This window comes from Atractosteus spatula, chromosome 5 (genome assembly GCF_055471065.1).
Source record: "Atractosteus spatula isolate fAtrSpa1 chromosome 5, fAtrSpa1.hap1, whole genome shotgun sequence".
NCBI classification, from domain to species: Eukaryota; Metazoa; Chordata; class Actinopteri; order Semionotiformes; family Lepisosteidae; genus Atractosteus; species Atractosteus spatula.
The window spans coordinates 63,286,193-63,301,987 of record NC_142710.1 but is presented as its reverse complement, the minus strand read 5'-3'; the positions used below and the strand labels follow the sequence as shown (position 1 = coordinate 63,301,987).

Sequence of the window (15,795 nt, the reverse complement as noted above, 5' to 3'; positions counted from 1 at the left end):
CAGGTGGCTATAATTATGCCAGGTTTACATGCTCATGGAATTTCCTTGTGGGATTCTGAATAATTGAAAGGGCTGTCATTACAGTGCTGCCTCATTCATTTATTTTATTAGACCTGGGTTATCACAACTGCAGATTTGGCTGCTGACAACTAATATCAACAAGCAGTTTCATGTCCTGACAGTCAAACCCAGAACCCATTTCTCACCTCTGTCTCAATTTCCTCCTTTGACGTTGACAGCATTTGCAATACAATGAAGTATAAGAAAAATGCTCCTTCGTTAAATTCATTAACATTTTGTAACGCGCCATTCCAGATAATAATTACATGCAGATATTTGAATTGTTTCTTGCCCACATGGGGAGAGGAAATGGTAAAAGGATCAGACAATCCATTTCCAGTGCTGAGTAGGAAAGGTGCACCAGGAAGACAGTTTTGACTTCTTCTTCAAATTGATCAAATCAATAACAGCGTTTACCTTTAAGTGTGACAGTAGTGTGGTGTTTATACCAGGGAAAGCAAAAACTGGAATGATGAACTGTGTATTTCTCACTCCAGTGCATATTACATATGCAATATAGCAAGACAATGGGTTAAATGTGTAGTATGAATGACGGAGTGTCACTGGACCAAGGAAATGCTGAACTGCAACCCTCAAAGAGACTGGGAGAGTTTTATGAGAAGTTGAAGTTGAAGAAAAAGTCTTGGGGAGGTCTTTATACCGATCAACAAAGGCTGAAAATCATATACTGTATAATTCCTGTCATCCTTCAAGGAAATAATAAGGAGTTATTTCAAATGACATTAAAACTGCATTGTTTGATTTTAATATATTGTTTCAAATCCGGTCGAAATAATGGTTAATAATGTACTGTAGTGTAATGTAGCATCACACCCTCCAAAACAAAATGATAATAAACCATCTACCATGTGTGGTAAATAGTAGCTAATTAAGGTGAGGATCTCAATCAACAAGTTCTTGAAATAAACCAGGGTTTTGACTTCATCAACATTACTGGTTAGCTTGTTCCTTACTCCCACAACCCTTCATGTAAAGACTAAAATTTGCAGATTTGAATCATTCTGTTTCCACTTGTGCCCTCCGGTTGCAATTACTCCACATGTTTAAAGACACATGGAGAGATAGATACTGTATATATACATTGAATCACAGTTGATTTCATACTTTCACCTCAACATCTGCAACATTATTTGAATGCAGGAGGTCATCTTATGCAATTTTTCAGGGTCAGCCAATTGTGATTTTTCACTCGAGTGCTCAAGCAGCATGTTTCACATCAGCAACTTCATTTTTTTGGCCGTGCCATGTGTTCTGCAGCACGGATTTGACCGTTGTTTGGTCAAATCCATGCTTGTTCCTTTTCCAGACAATTTGCAACACTTGGTCTCTGAAGTGTGCTGGGCTGAAGATGTTGTGTGAAACTAGAAATCGGTAGGTTTTCATGGGGTTAATTATGCAAACAGCAAAATGGGAGAAAGAAAGACTGCAGGGCTTTTTGAGGTCATTATAATTAATTAAAGCTGACAGCTCAAGTAACGAAGTGGAAAGAGCTTCCTCTATTAGTTTCTTCCCAAGCCTTTGTAGGCCTGATATTGTTCATCACATGTAATGTGTTATCAGGTCTTTTCAACTGTCAAAACTAACAAATAGGATGTTTATTTGGGGGGCTGTTCTTACTTGTTTACAAGACCTCCTCTCTGTTAGATCCAACTCTCACAGTTTTTGGTAGCTCTCTTCATATTTTCCCTTGTTTCGTCCTGTGTTGCAGTTGGAGATCAGCTCATTTCAGCAATTTGTGGCCAGCGGATCCTCACCAAACTTTATTCAGTTTGGAATCTAACCAAAAAACTCTGCCTTTTAAAGAGCATTTTCTTATCTGTTAACTACAGTTAGGTTGATCTTTAATAATTGAAGAACAATGTTGTAATATCTTTTATACGCTTGCATTAGAACTAGAATACTATAATATACTGTATTTTAAACCATTAGTAACGTATAATAATAATGTGTATAATAATATATTTTATAATACGTAATTTACATTATTGCTTCACATGAAAAATATCAATATAGTATACTTTAATGCTTGATAATGTAATGATTAATTTAAAGTTTACGTTAGGTAGGAGAACCGTGGTTATTCTTAACCCTCTGAATGAATGATGGAAATCCTTCTTTTAAGATCCTTCTATCCTTTAGCCAGTGTTTAGCCAGGCTCCTGACTTGTCACTCGAAGGCTGTGGGTTTAAATCCCAGCTCCACCTTGTTGCTGTACCCCCTTGAACAATATATTTCACTCTGCTTGCTTCAGTAAATGTCCTTTTGTAGAAAAACATACAAAAATAAATTGTTTTTGTTAAAAGCGTTAGTGAAATTGTCTAATAACAATGAAACCAAAGACAAGTACTATAAAGTGATAGCATGTTATCATTAAGTCTTTAAAATACATTTTCTGTAAGTAGGGCAGCTGTATGATGTTCCAGATGCAAAGACTTGGAAGATAAGCTGTAAGTTAATTTTAAAATAATCTTGAAAAATTCATAGAACCACATCACTATTTAAACGTATTCATGTCAATGTGCTGCTGTTATGCATAGTTTATCAATCTTTAACAGTTCAACATTTAACACTTAAAGAAAAAGAATGGCTCAAACATAAGAGAGCTGGTTTCACGAGACTTGCACTTTGCTATTGCATAAGCCACTTCTTTCTGTATTTGTTTGTACTGTACGCTGGCAGGGACAAATGTATGTGATTGCATACATTGTTATTTATAATGTGCTGACATTGATATTAAGGAGGCAAAAATGCAAATATTTAAGACAAATAACTTGTACTTTTTATGAAATCTATCAGGTTTCTGTGACTGCTTTCAGATCGTATTCAGACAATCAAAATGAAAAGGATAACTTCAATTTAACAACCTCATCAATGGGTATATCATTACCTGAGCCTTGTGCACTTACCACAATTATCTATATACTCAGTACATTACTCTTGCATGTTTAATCCCTAAGAAGGATTTATTTTGATGTTCATGTGCGCTGTCCAAGAAAGATTGTTTTCCTTTAAATACATATATGTGTGCACACATGTTGCATAGCCTGTCTTTCCTTCAGTTACGGATTGGTGGAGCATACAATTGTATGCACACCGGCATCGGGGAGTGTCTCAGCTGGAGGTAGGAAAGCCCCTGGCACCTGATCTGAGAGAGTCGCAGTAATATTTCTGTCACTGTTGACTCTCCTGTAAGCGCTGCGGAGATTGTCAAGTGTCAAAAAGCACATAGTTCCTGCAGGTCCTCATTGTCCCTGTGCATCACAGGGGGTTGTAGCCGTAAAGTCGAGTCATAAGCCATTGGCAAATTGTGCAGACATAAAGTAAAAAATAAACACTTATTCCCTGTGTTACCCACTGCATATACGGTGCCACCCAAGATATCTGACGCTTTATCCAGGACTGTTTCTGCAACCCCATACCCTTTAACAGTTACTCGGCACATTTCTTATTCATGCTGTAATGGGCGAAGGAATCGCATCCCTCTTCTGCTATTTCCACATGGCACTCTGACAAGCTCCCAGTGCCAGTCCAGCATGGCGGGTTAGATCATCCAGCTGGCTGCTGGCGCCTCATTGAACACAAGTGAGACATGCAGAAGAGAAGCCCGCCGTCATTGCAGCCTGGTCTCTCTCCGTCAATTAACTGCAGGATCCCAGGAGAAGTGTGAGCTGAGAGCATCCAAATAGAAACTAAGGCAGATCATTCCGTCAGTGCTGTTGGTGTTGGTTGAGTCATATTCTTTCTTGAAAAATATGATTTTGATTTCTAAAAAAAAAAGCTTTCACAGTGGATAAAACAATGCAGTGATGCTGCAGACCTCGCTTTTACACAGCAGATGCTTTATACCACCAAAGGGTCCTGTCAGGCTTTAAAGCTTTATTGAAACACAGGCTTTGTGATTGAAAATCTGTAATCATATAGTAGTTGTACTTATTTTGAGTACGCTTGGCAGAAATATTGGCCTTTGTTTGGAATTCTGAACACTAATGGATCTGCACACAGAGTTAAATGGGTGTCTCTTACAATTGCCCTGCAACATCCCAAAGGTCTATTAAACTAATAGAGAAAATTGCTGCATTAGAACACCTGGATATAATGTAGTGTAAGTGGAGTATCTGACACTAAAACACCTAATATTTTTTTATTTTTAAAAAATTTCTAATATGTTCCACTATTGACATCAGTTTTATTCATCCTTTTTTGTAAAAATATCTTTACATGCCCATAATGTATTAGGTCTCACACAAGCCTGCTGTATGCAATTGTCATTAGGAATTATAATATTTGTATTTCTTGTCCTTATGATCCCATATTGCTTGTTTCTGTTTAAGATAGTGTAAAGAAGGGTGGCACAGTGGAACTCTGGTTAGCATGGCTGGGCTCTGGGTTCAATTCCTGGGGTGCTACCCTAGAGGGGTTTGTACAGTAAGTTCTCCCCTTGTTCAAGTGGGTTTCCTCTAGGTGCTCAGGCTCCCTCTCACGGTTCAAAGACACACTAGTAGGTTCATTAGCTTCAGGGAAGATGTGTGTGCATGTTTATGCCTGTGTGTGCCCTGTGATGGACTGGTGTCCCACCCAGAGTGTACCCTGCCTTGCGCCTGTTGCTTGCTGGGAGAGTCTCTGTTTCCCCATGACCCTGTATTGGATCAGGTGGTTAGAAAACTGATGGATGGATGGATGTTGTAAAAGAGAAGGCAATAAGAGTGGGCACTTTGCTTAATAATGACCCAGAATCAGGTGAATAGTAGTAGGAGGTATTTGAAACTCATGGGTTTCCCACGGACCAGCGAATTGTGCAGGTGACTGTCAAACAGGCTGAAACCCTGTGCTGAATGGATAGGTGCTGTACTCAGAACATCGAAACGTCCCAAATAATGAACCTTGATCTTGGACTGTTTTTATACCAGAAAAGGGTTCCAGGATATTTGACACACATCACTGGTTTCCTTTTGAATTCAATCCAGAAGGGCAATAGCTCTTTTTCTTTAGGCATTTTTAATAAATACCAAACACTCTCTTAATTACCATTGCATTGAGAGTATTATAATAAGGGACTTATTTATAAAAAACAACTTTAGCTTATTTAGAAAACATTAGTTTTGAGGGTGAACATATATCCTGTCTTTACCTTATGACGTTTTTCAGTTTATGTTTGGTTTAATATGAAATGATTATCTGGACCTTGACGAATGAGAAAGGCTTCACAGTCTTCTAGCTTGTTCCTAAATTGCAGTGTCTCACAGGCTTTTGACTTCATGCATAGGATTGTTCAGACTTGCCTGAAGCGACTGAATGTGTTGATTGTAGTCTTTGACCTTACAGAAACATGCTATGACGGGGTGTTTTGAACGGTTTGGTTATTTGAATATCTAAGAGCTGGTCAGCGTGCTCGGGGCCCTCGGATTGGTTGTTATGACAACGGCGTGGTGTCCACAGCCTAGCAGACATCCGTGGGTCACATGATGCTCAGCCTGGACAAACAGATGTGTCTGTAGATATAATTCCCCCTTTTTTCTGTACCAGACCTCAGAAAACATTAGTGTTTCATGTGATTTAATTGAAATATCAGATTTACTTACAGTATATACTCACTCAACTTTTTTTGCACTATAAGTATTTTACAAATTATTGCTTGTTTTGTAATCAGAAATCTTACAGATTATGTAGTGATTATAGCTAAAAGCCTAAGATGAATATATTAATAATCATTAGTATTTGAATTGTAATGACATACAGTGAGACATCACATTTATTTTAATAGTTCTCAGTATATTATTATTATTATTATTATTATTATTATTATTATTATTATTAATAATAATAGTGATTGCTTCTGTTACATTTCTGGGAGTTATAAAATGAACATTTGCAAAGTGGCAGACAGCTGAGAGAATTCCTCAAAAAAGGTAAAGTCTTGGCAGCTCATCCTGGTTTCTATAGTGTTGAGCAGGCATGAGGCATCTGACACCCCAGCTGGTTGGGATGCTGCCTCAGCACTGGGATTACTGGGTGGACTGTGATGCAGGGATTATTGGCTGGGTGGACTGGAGCAACTGAACATACTGTTGTGCAGCTGAACATGCTGGGTCTGTGCAGGTGCAGGAGACTCTCATATACCAGTGGCCACTGCAGAATCTTACATTGAACTGGACAGTGATCAGGAAAAGTTTTTGAATTCTCTGGCCTCTCTGCAACTGAATCTGACAGATCCTAAAACAGACATTCTTAGGAAAACCAATTTAAAAAGAAACCATAAGTTTTCGATTTGGTAATTTAACAAAAAAAATAACTAGAGCTCGGACAATGAGAGCAGTGTGCACAGGACTGTGAGTCTTGAGCTTCCAACAAACCTGAAACCCTGAGTCATTCTGCAAATGCCGTGTGACCTTGGCATTTTTGTGGATAGTTATTTCAGAAGCTGGCAGATTATAATGTACTGTAACTTTACTCAGCGCAATGTTATTGAAATACTCATGCCTTACTTTTCAAATGTCTGACATCCTTCACGTGCGGTTTCACATGGACTGTAGCCGGAACTGTAATCACAGCCAACAAATGTCCTGATTGCACTGGCTAGAGGAGTTTGTGGAAAAGTAGGACAAACACCAGGGCAACAGTCCCTAAGCGTGACTCATGTGACTCAGTCTCCAGAAATAAAAGTCCCTCGTGTCGGTAGTTCTATACTGTTCTTTGCAACCACTTTTACCCTTCTACCCTGACCTTAAGGCTTGCAGTGTGAAATGGTGCTTGTTAGCATGCGAGAACACATTTCAGAGGAAATGTGCACATTGTTGTATTGTTCTTGCACTGGTAAACACGTAACAGTGTACTGTATCTACTGATACACTTAACTCAATTAAAGCTAAAAATGGAACTGTAAGAATTGTGGGTTCCAGGTCAACATACAGTAAAAGTGGATCTCTGGAAATGATGTATTTTTATCTACAAGTTAGTGAATATAACAATGTTTTGAGTTGTGAATAATTTGCGTTTAAATCATTTATTTTTTTTATTTTGGACTCCCTGGTAGTCCAGTAGTTAGGGCTTGGAACCCTCAGTGCTGTGGCCCAGGTTTGTTTCCTGGTTAGGGCAAAGGTTTAGGTGTATTTCACTAGCGGTTGGGCTGAATGGCTTCTCCTTTACACCATCCTTGTCTTCTCACTATTGTCTATTAATGCCACCGAGGTTAGGTGGGATCCATTCTGTCAGGATATCCTTGATTTGCTCGTGAAACACTGCTGTTGTCGCAGACTGTTAGAGTTGAGACACTCTCTGGGACTGCTGTTTTGGTGTAGCAGGCTTTTCTGCTGTTGGCATAGGTTTTGCTGCCCCTGAAGACAAACAGATCGGCTCTGTTCTACCACTGAATAAGGTATTGGAAGCAAGTGAGTTTGGGTATGGAAAAAAGCCGAGGGACAAAAAAAATAGCTTGTGTTTTCCTCGGCAGAAGAAATATCTATTGGGCACATTCTCAAATGCCACGATTTGAAAGAGCAGTGTTTTACAGTGGCTGCGCAGGGCTTCTCAATAAGATTGCTCCGCATGCGAAAAGGCAGGGTTCCTAAATAAGTCAAGGGTTTTTCCTGCTAAATGTCAAAAGCACTCGATCACAACCGTGGGCATTCCAAATCAGTGGAAGAAAGACAAAGCAAAATAAAACAAGTGCTTTGCAAGCATCTTTCATAGAATGTTCCAGTCTAACATGCAATTATTCAAATTATGTCTGTCTCCTTTCTTACCCAACAAGTTAACATTTTGTTTCACTGAGATGATGATGATGATGCAATTTATTACTGTGCCCTGCTGCCTGCCAAGATGTCTATATTGTCCACTATAAAGCACTAACCCGCTATATTAAAATGATGCACTTAGAGCTGCAGTCCAAGCCAAAACCATAGAAATCCTTACTGTTCTGTGCATAACCTTGGTGAGATGTCGCTTTGTCACCAGCTGAATTCACACAGTGTTGATATACACTGCACTGAAGAATAAGGGTTATTTATAAATGACAATTTTGAAACTCTTGAAACTCAGTCACAGGCCTACCTGCGTTCTGACACGAAGCCTTAATAATATTTATACCTAAGCACCCCCTATACCCAAAAGAAGAGAAGCTTGTGGTTTTGTAATGCATGTTTGTTTCCAATTATTATTTTTAGTGAAGCTCTGCAACAGTGTCGTTATGCAAATGAACTCTTTTCAGGTCAGGGTCTCACACAGCAGACTGTGAGGAGGCCCCTGTACTTCACACAATTCAAACATCTTCACGGCAGTCCGAGAAGAAAGCACAGAACGAGGAATGGAGGAAAATAATTTTATGTGCATATAAAGAACGACGTAAACAGCTTGAGCAGCGTCTAGGCATCTTCTTTAATTTCACAGTCTGGGAGGTGGCAGAGAAACTAACGCTCGCTAGGATTGTGTGTGAAAGGAGAAAAAAAAATGAAATAAAAGCTCCACTTCTAAAGCTCTTCTCCGTTTCTCAATTTACCAGAGCTGGTCAGCAGTCTCTCTCCCTCTCTGTCTCTCTCTCCACTCCCTCTGTTCACTCTCTCCCCCACCGTCATTTGTTTCTATGACAACCATTCTAAGGCATTATGCAGGCTGAAAACTACTTTTTCCTCTTTCATCGTGGTGCCTGGCATTGTTAAGAGGCTCTGTGTGTGCCTGCAGCATTGAATGAAACCTGAATTAAAAAAAAAAAAAGACCGCAGAACACATTTTGGTTGGACAATTTGTGTCATTTAGGGGGAGGCCTTAAAACAGCAGATACCAAGAAAACCTTGAGAGATTCGCTGCAACTACTGAAAGCTTCATGTGAAAACCATGCCTTCCTTTTTGCTTGCTTGATTCTTGTTTTCTTTCTGCAGTTTTATCTTATTTTTCATGTGTCGTTTTTTTCTTTGTCTGTGAAATGGAGTATATGTGGTTTCTGGGATTGTCATGTATTTTTCTCCTGCTGGAATGAAAGGAAGAGTGATTTAAAGCAAGCAGCTTTGGAAACACACCAGGCAGATGGTTGCTCTGGCTTAGCTGGTGAGTTGCTGGTAAGCTTTCACACTGCGATCTGTTGCAAATATGTGTCTTTCTGGGATTCTCTATTTTGCCTGAATTCATTTCTAAGATGGTGCCCATGATAGCAAGCACATTTCGTGGCATGGTTCTGCTGCAATTATGTTTGGTAAAACTGCTGCCTTTTTTCAGTGTAACATTACGTCTTTAATCAAATAACTAAAATACGTGTAGCTTTTTCTTGCTTTTTTGGGGCATGGGTATTAATTAAATTGAGTTAAAACACTGCAACCTGCCTGCCAGCTTCTACTTCTACTGTTTTAGCATAAAAATACCAAGTGCAGAAACTGACTTTCACCTTGAGCAAAGATAAGTTTGAATTTTTTATAGCAAGACATTTTTGTGCAGTAAAGTCTCATCACAGTTCTCAAGGTTAAAGACTTGCAGTGCAATTGTGATTTATGCTAAAATGTTAGAAATGCTCTTATGCTTTTAATGATAAAATATTGTGAGAAAAAATGTCAACTTCCCCTCAGGTTTTACAGTTTTATTTAGAAACATAAGGTACTTTTTTATGAATTTATGCAGCTATGGAACACACAAACTTAGTCTTTGAAAATTCTGTTTGAAATCCGTGTGCTGTTTGTTCAAGTGCACACAGCATATTTTAGGAAAACATACTAATGTATTTACATCTTAAGAAAGCAAATGTCGCTGCTCTAATGGGTCAGATATGTTATTTCACCTAGACGAAGATACCTGGGGTGAAATGCAGAACCAATGATGGATGATGCTAAAGGAAGTATTTAGTTTGTGTACTGGTGATTTTCACAGCCTTGTGAAAGGTTAATAGACACCACCTCACAGATGTTGACAGTGTACATAAAAAAGCAAGTATTTCATGTGAACCTCTTTTTATTTCACAGCGGGTTTGGTACGTAGTGGGGTCATCATGTTTCCATGACAACCAGCACCAGCTGCAAGAGTCTCTTACACGATGCTTTACATTCATGCTCTGAAAGTCTAATAAGTGACCTTTTAACCCCAGATCAATCAAAGTAGAGCTTATCATGCTTCAGAGCTGTGATGTACTATATAGCTCTGAATTTCTCACGGGATCTCTGAGGAAGGTTTGTAGGCTATGTCTGTGTCAAGACCTGGGATCACTTCGCCAGTAATTTTATTAAGCGGCTAAAATACATTAAGACCTATTTTATAGAGTTTTATTGCCCTTTTAGTTTTATTTTCCCATCATTTACCATAATTTTTCTTCTCAGCTCTCTAGTCAGTTTTTTGTTATTTATAGAAGTCTAAGACATATAGCATAAGGCATAATCTGTAGCAGTATTGCGGTGTAAGATTCATAAAATGCTTTAATTGTTCTTACTTAGACTAGGATATACTTTAGATTAGAGCCAGATTCACAGTATTCAATTCGATAAAAACCCTAGGATGACCAGCTCACCTGCAGTACTGTGATCATGTGAACACACAGGATTTCCGTATTGGAACAGAAAGATTGACAAAAATATTTTCTGCATCGAGTATGACCTTGAACAGAATCGCTTGTATAATGTAACAGCTCCATCGAGAATAGCAGTGCTAGCATCTATAGCTTTATAACAGCCTTAACTGTCTGCTCATTTTGTTCTTTATTGAAAACCAGGGAGTGCTAATTGTTTTATGGAGCAGTATGACCATGATGATTATAAAGATGGCATTCATGTTTCTTCCAGCTCCAAAACAGTTTTTGGGGGCAGCATTGTCATGCTAATAAGTATTATACTGCCCTCAGTGAACTTTGTGTGGAATAAGTAGGTTACTATTTTCATAGTTTGTAGTTTGATTTCACTGCTTTGGAATCTTTGCATTAGAAGATGTTCTTTGTTCTTGTTATGTTGTTAAAACCCCACTGATAATAATTTAACCATAATTTACACGCAGTTGCCAAGATGCCAGGAGCTTTCTCAGTCAGAAAGCATCAAGGGCAAATTCCAAACCTTGCTCATGGAGGAGTATTAGAAACAATGAGTTAATATAATAAGTAGTCAACTCCTAGAGATGTAAAAATATCACTAATGATTTGGTTTTTAAAACTGGATTCACTGCCAAAGTCTGATTGCATATAAAGTGTTAGCACTTACATATTTCTGTTCGATTGGTTCAGTAAGCAGTGACTACACCGGGATTGTCATTTGGTAGTATCTGTATATTTGGTTGCATTTGTAAGAGTTTGGAATAGCCTGCTGTGTGTTCCCTGATGTCTTGGCACACCCTGCCACGGCACAGGGGAGAGAACAAGAAGTGCAGGGAGACCCCCTCCAGCCCGCCCACCTTCGAAGGGCTCGTCTTTGAACACGTCACGGGCGGGACAGTCCCGTACCGGAGGTTCGGCTCCAACTGGAGAGACGGCCTTCCTGCTGGAGCCCAGGAGGCTGCACGGTTTGCCAGTCCCGCCTCACCCTCCGCCGAAGTCAGCCAGCTGTGCGGTGCCGCTGTAAGAACCCCAGTCACAGTCGGATAGTGACGTGACTGGGGCTCAAACGCCTGACCACAGAGCGCAGGTGGCAGTCAGCTGAGCAGCTTCACGGCTGGAGCCACGGAAGAGGCCCCAGATGTTTGTTTAAAAGGGAAATTAACACCACACACAGTGGCACTATACTGTATGTAAAAGACTAAAGACATGTTCCAGTGGGATTTCACTGCTAATTTCCTGAAGCTTTAGATGTACGAGTCAGGATGTTTTGCATAGTTGCCCCAGGGGTGCTATCTTTTTCTTTCATGCAGCCATCTCTGGTACATGTGAGGTGTGAAATTATTTCTTTAGGTCCATACAGTGTGTTTTTTTATGCCTTATTAAGTCCTTTTGTGTGTAATGCCCATAGGCACAGCTTTGGCAAAATATTCAAATAGGCAAAGACATTTAAAATGTTTTTGTGAAAGTATCAAGGACAGACTTGCCTTTGCACATAGCTTATGTATATATTCCACAAGATACAAAGATCCAAGAAAAAGCCGAGATCAAAAAGCATTATGCAGGAATTCATCTCTAGTAAATGATTAAGGTTCTGTACAAAAACATCGTAATTAGGTTAATAGATGTTCCTGTGAAATTGTAAATGTATCTTTAAAGCAAAAATACTAGTGCTTTATGTATACTTAAGTCTACTTTGCAAATTACATAGAGGGATTTTACAGAGGCAAGCCACTCTGCAGTGCAGCTTAGTGGAAGCTGAGGGCTGTTCAATATTTCAGGCCCTTTTCGGTGACTATTTCTTCTCTGCTTCTCATACAGAGTGAGGAGAGCAGCAGTGCTAGTTTGTCAGTGTTTGACATCCTTTCAGGCAATGAATTATTGAGCTGGAGGTGAGCAGCAGCACCTGAGTGCATAGACGAACCCAAGGTGACATCACAGGTATGAGGTGATAAAAGGAGAAAACAAGCCTTTGAAATGAGAGATGTGGACTGGAGGGGGAGATGTAAAAGAATAGTTTATGTAAGTTTTGGTAAATTTAAGGAGGTTGTACTGCAGCACTGGATAAATCTGAGAAGCTGAAGTCATTACTTAAGGGCAATCTGGGAGGTTTGTAAACTACCATTATCTTGAATTGAAGTGAATAATGAACAAAACCCTAAAGTGAGGATGTTGCATAGTCAAATTTTTGGTATTTTAGCTAAGGGAGTCTGAACTGATAAGAATATTACTCAGTTACTTTATAATAGGTTCAGAATCTAATCACGAGCATTTTTAATTGTTTCTTTACACTGCTAACTACCTAAGGAAAGTCAGGTTTCCACTATATATTGCAACAGTGAAATCAAAAATTTTATATTGGAAATATCCATCTTAAAGGGGAACTGCAGTCCCAGTTTCTCAGACCAGTTATTTAAATCTCGGTAACGAAATAAATTAATTGACACTATTGCAAAGTTTTACAAATTCCAAATTAAGCACAACATGGTGAACTTTGTGAAAGTAGTGTCTAGTCGCTATGTTGTTGCAAACCTGTGGTCTCACCACAGGTGAGAATGAGAGTTCCCGAGAATTGCAATGTGAAGTGGCCCTTCCTGCTCACTAGTCACTGTAATCACTCATATTATGCAATGTAGGAACGAATAAGTGAAGGTTGTGCAGCAGACAATTCACAACAGAAATATTCCAGCGTGATCTGCATGCAGAGTTAACAAGTAGTATTTGTTGGCAAAATAATCTTGAAGTCGAGAGCAATATCTGTATTGGGTTAAAATAGATGTATTCACAAGCCTGCTTGTTTACAGTCTAATAAGGCCTCTTCACATCACCAGAAGTTTGGTTGCTTCGTTCTGAATTGGCGAACATGGCGCTGCACATACCTCGAAATTTTGTCTATTTTGTGGTGTAAATTGGAGGTTTTACACGTTACTGTGTACGTTTTACTTTCACTATGGTTTGAATATGGTTTCACTATGGTCCTCAATGCCGATACTTTTTAAACCCAAAATATAAAAATAGCGTTTCAGTTCCCCTTTAATAGGCAGTGCATAATATCTCAATTTTTGTGGTCGTTTATTCTGTTTCAGGTATTATTATGTTTCCCTTGTTTTATTATAATACGTTAAAAGAAGTTAAGGAGAAAACATTTGTTTTTCAAAAGAATAAACCAGCGTTGTGTAGTGGATAATTTGTTTGCTGTGTCAGTTGGACATTAACGAGAATGTGGCCTTTTGTTTCCAGTGTTGGCAAAATTGTCCAAGTATCAAAGCTTGGGGGAATCGGAAATTCACTTAGCTATCATCTCTGTTTCCATCTGTAAGAGGGGAATTAGATTCAGATTACCCATGTCTCTCTGTATCATGTCTGGATCTGAACTGTCACCAGGATGTGATTTTATTGTAATTACTAAGCTGTCGTCTTTTCACAGGCTTGCATTTAAAGTGTGAAACTTTAAAGAGCAAGTATGTGTTTTTCTCTCTAAAGTGGTCAAATTTGACACGCAGAACATTGCTGGAATCGTGTATATTTATAAGCAACACATGCTCTGAGCAGAGCCCAAGAATTAAATAGTCCTACTACATTTTTCCTGTTAAGACACAAATCTAATTTTGGTGACTTATGTCTGTACACGATGGGGAAAATAAAAAAAAACGCCGACATTTTGTAATCTTATGACATTAAATAAAAACCTAACGCACAGTGACTTATTTCTGCCACTTAAATTAGTGCATGCATCAATAATTCCAGTAATGATAAAAAAAGAAGCTTCCACAGCAAAAAGTAACTGTTTATTTATTGAGGTTGCCTCTACTAAATTAACAGAAGGTTATATCCAATCCTGCAACATTTCTAGCTCTTAACTAGAATTCAGAGACCATGACTCTACAATGATTGACTATTTTAAAGTGATAAATTATTTTTTAAGGATTAAAGATGACTATTATAAGTGTTTACTATTGGATCATGAGACAGTAATACATTCCCAATAGCTGCTGCTGCTCAAGCTACTAAGATGTTGATCGATGTCTAATCTATTATTTAGAATATGGTTTGAATAATTCAAAGCTGTTTTGGAATTTTTCTTAATGAAAAAAATATATTAAATGCTACAATAATAGAGCTTACAGGTTGTTACAGGTTTGAAAAGATAAAAACGAACACAATAATAACTAATATGGTGTAACTAATTCTTACTATTATTAGTTATTACATTGAAAAGATAGCTTTGTTCTCCTGCTGTTTTTGAAAATGGTTTGATATTTTTATCTCGCTGTCAGGGCCCAGCCAGGTGTGTCAGTGTGTCATGTTAGTTTTGTCGTAATTGATTCTTTTTTTGGCAAGCACGTTGTGTGATTTATTAACAACAAACTGGGAGGGCTGCAGTGGTGCTGTCTCCTCCCTGGTTGTGACCGCTGTGGAAAGTGAAATCTCCAAGGACTGATAAAGTTGTTGTTGGAGCACTGAAACCCTCCCTACACATCCTGACTCTTCCCCAGTAGTCTCTGTTGCCGGGGGACTGCGATAATTCACTGCTGGTGAGCACACCTCTCTGATAGTACCGGCTTTTGAGGACAGCGATGACTAAAAGCCCGGAAAAACAGTACATTTCGAAGAGATACATTCAGATTCATGAAAAAAATAAACCTACAGTATGATTCGGAACAAAGTTATAAAAATCATTAGTAATAGTATCGTAATTTAAAAAACATGAAAGACAGAAAAACAGCCCTATTGACCGAACCTTGAATGTAGGCAGTGCTACAGTTTAGGTGTTAAATTATAAGAGAATACTTTGTGTTCCACTTGGATCCAAGCCTCTCCACCAAACCTTGACTGAGAATTGAAAGGTATCAGTTGCGCCCTGGAAAGAGCAGAGATCATATTTAAAAGCGTGGAGGGGGAGACTTGTGTACCTCTTTCCAGGTGTGAACCAAACATTAGATGTGTATATTTTTATATTTATAATGTGCAGTACAACGTTTTGTGTAATGTTATGTTTTTTGTATATTCTGTACTGTGAGCAATTTTTTTTTAGTGCACTTCTCACTGACTGTACTGACAGTATTGCACGTATTATATTGTTGTATTATTTCACTACACTGTGCTGTGTTGACTCTGCTAAGCTGCTGTTGCACTGCAATTTTCCTCAAGGGATCAATAAAGTATCGACTGTATCTATATTCAAACAAGCTCACATTTCACCTTGAAATTCTAATCAAAACGTAATT

General features: G+C 38.6%; 1 protein-coding gene across 4 annotated transcripts in view; it reads left to right on the top strand.

Moving 5' to 3' along the window:
- Nucleotides 1-15,795, top strand: part of fgd (faciogenital dysplasia) — a 65,109-nt gene that overhangs the window by 10,433 nt on the left and 38,881 nt on the right. The window contains exon 1 of one of the 4 annotated variants that reach the window (XM_088915904.1): nt 8,706-9,117. The exons of 2 other annotated variants lie outside the window; for them this stretch is intronic. The gene's annotated coding sequence lies outside the window, so the exon portion shown is untranslated. Of the gene's footprint in view, nt 1-8,705; nt 9,118-12,435; nt 12,509-15,795 lie in introns of those variants that run through there. One more of the 4 variants, XM_088915906.1, reaches the window with a different exon arrangement.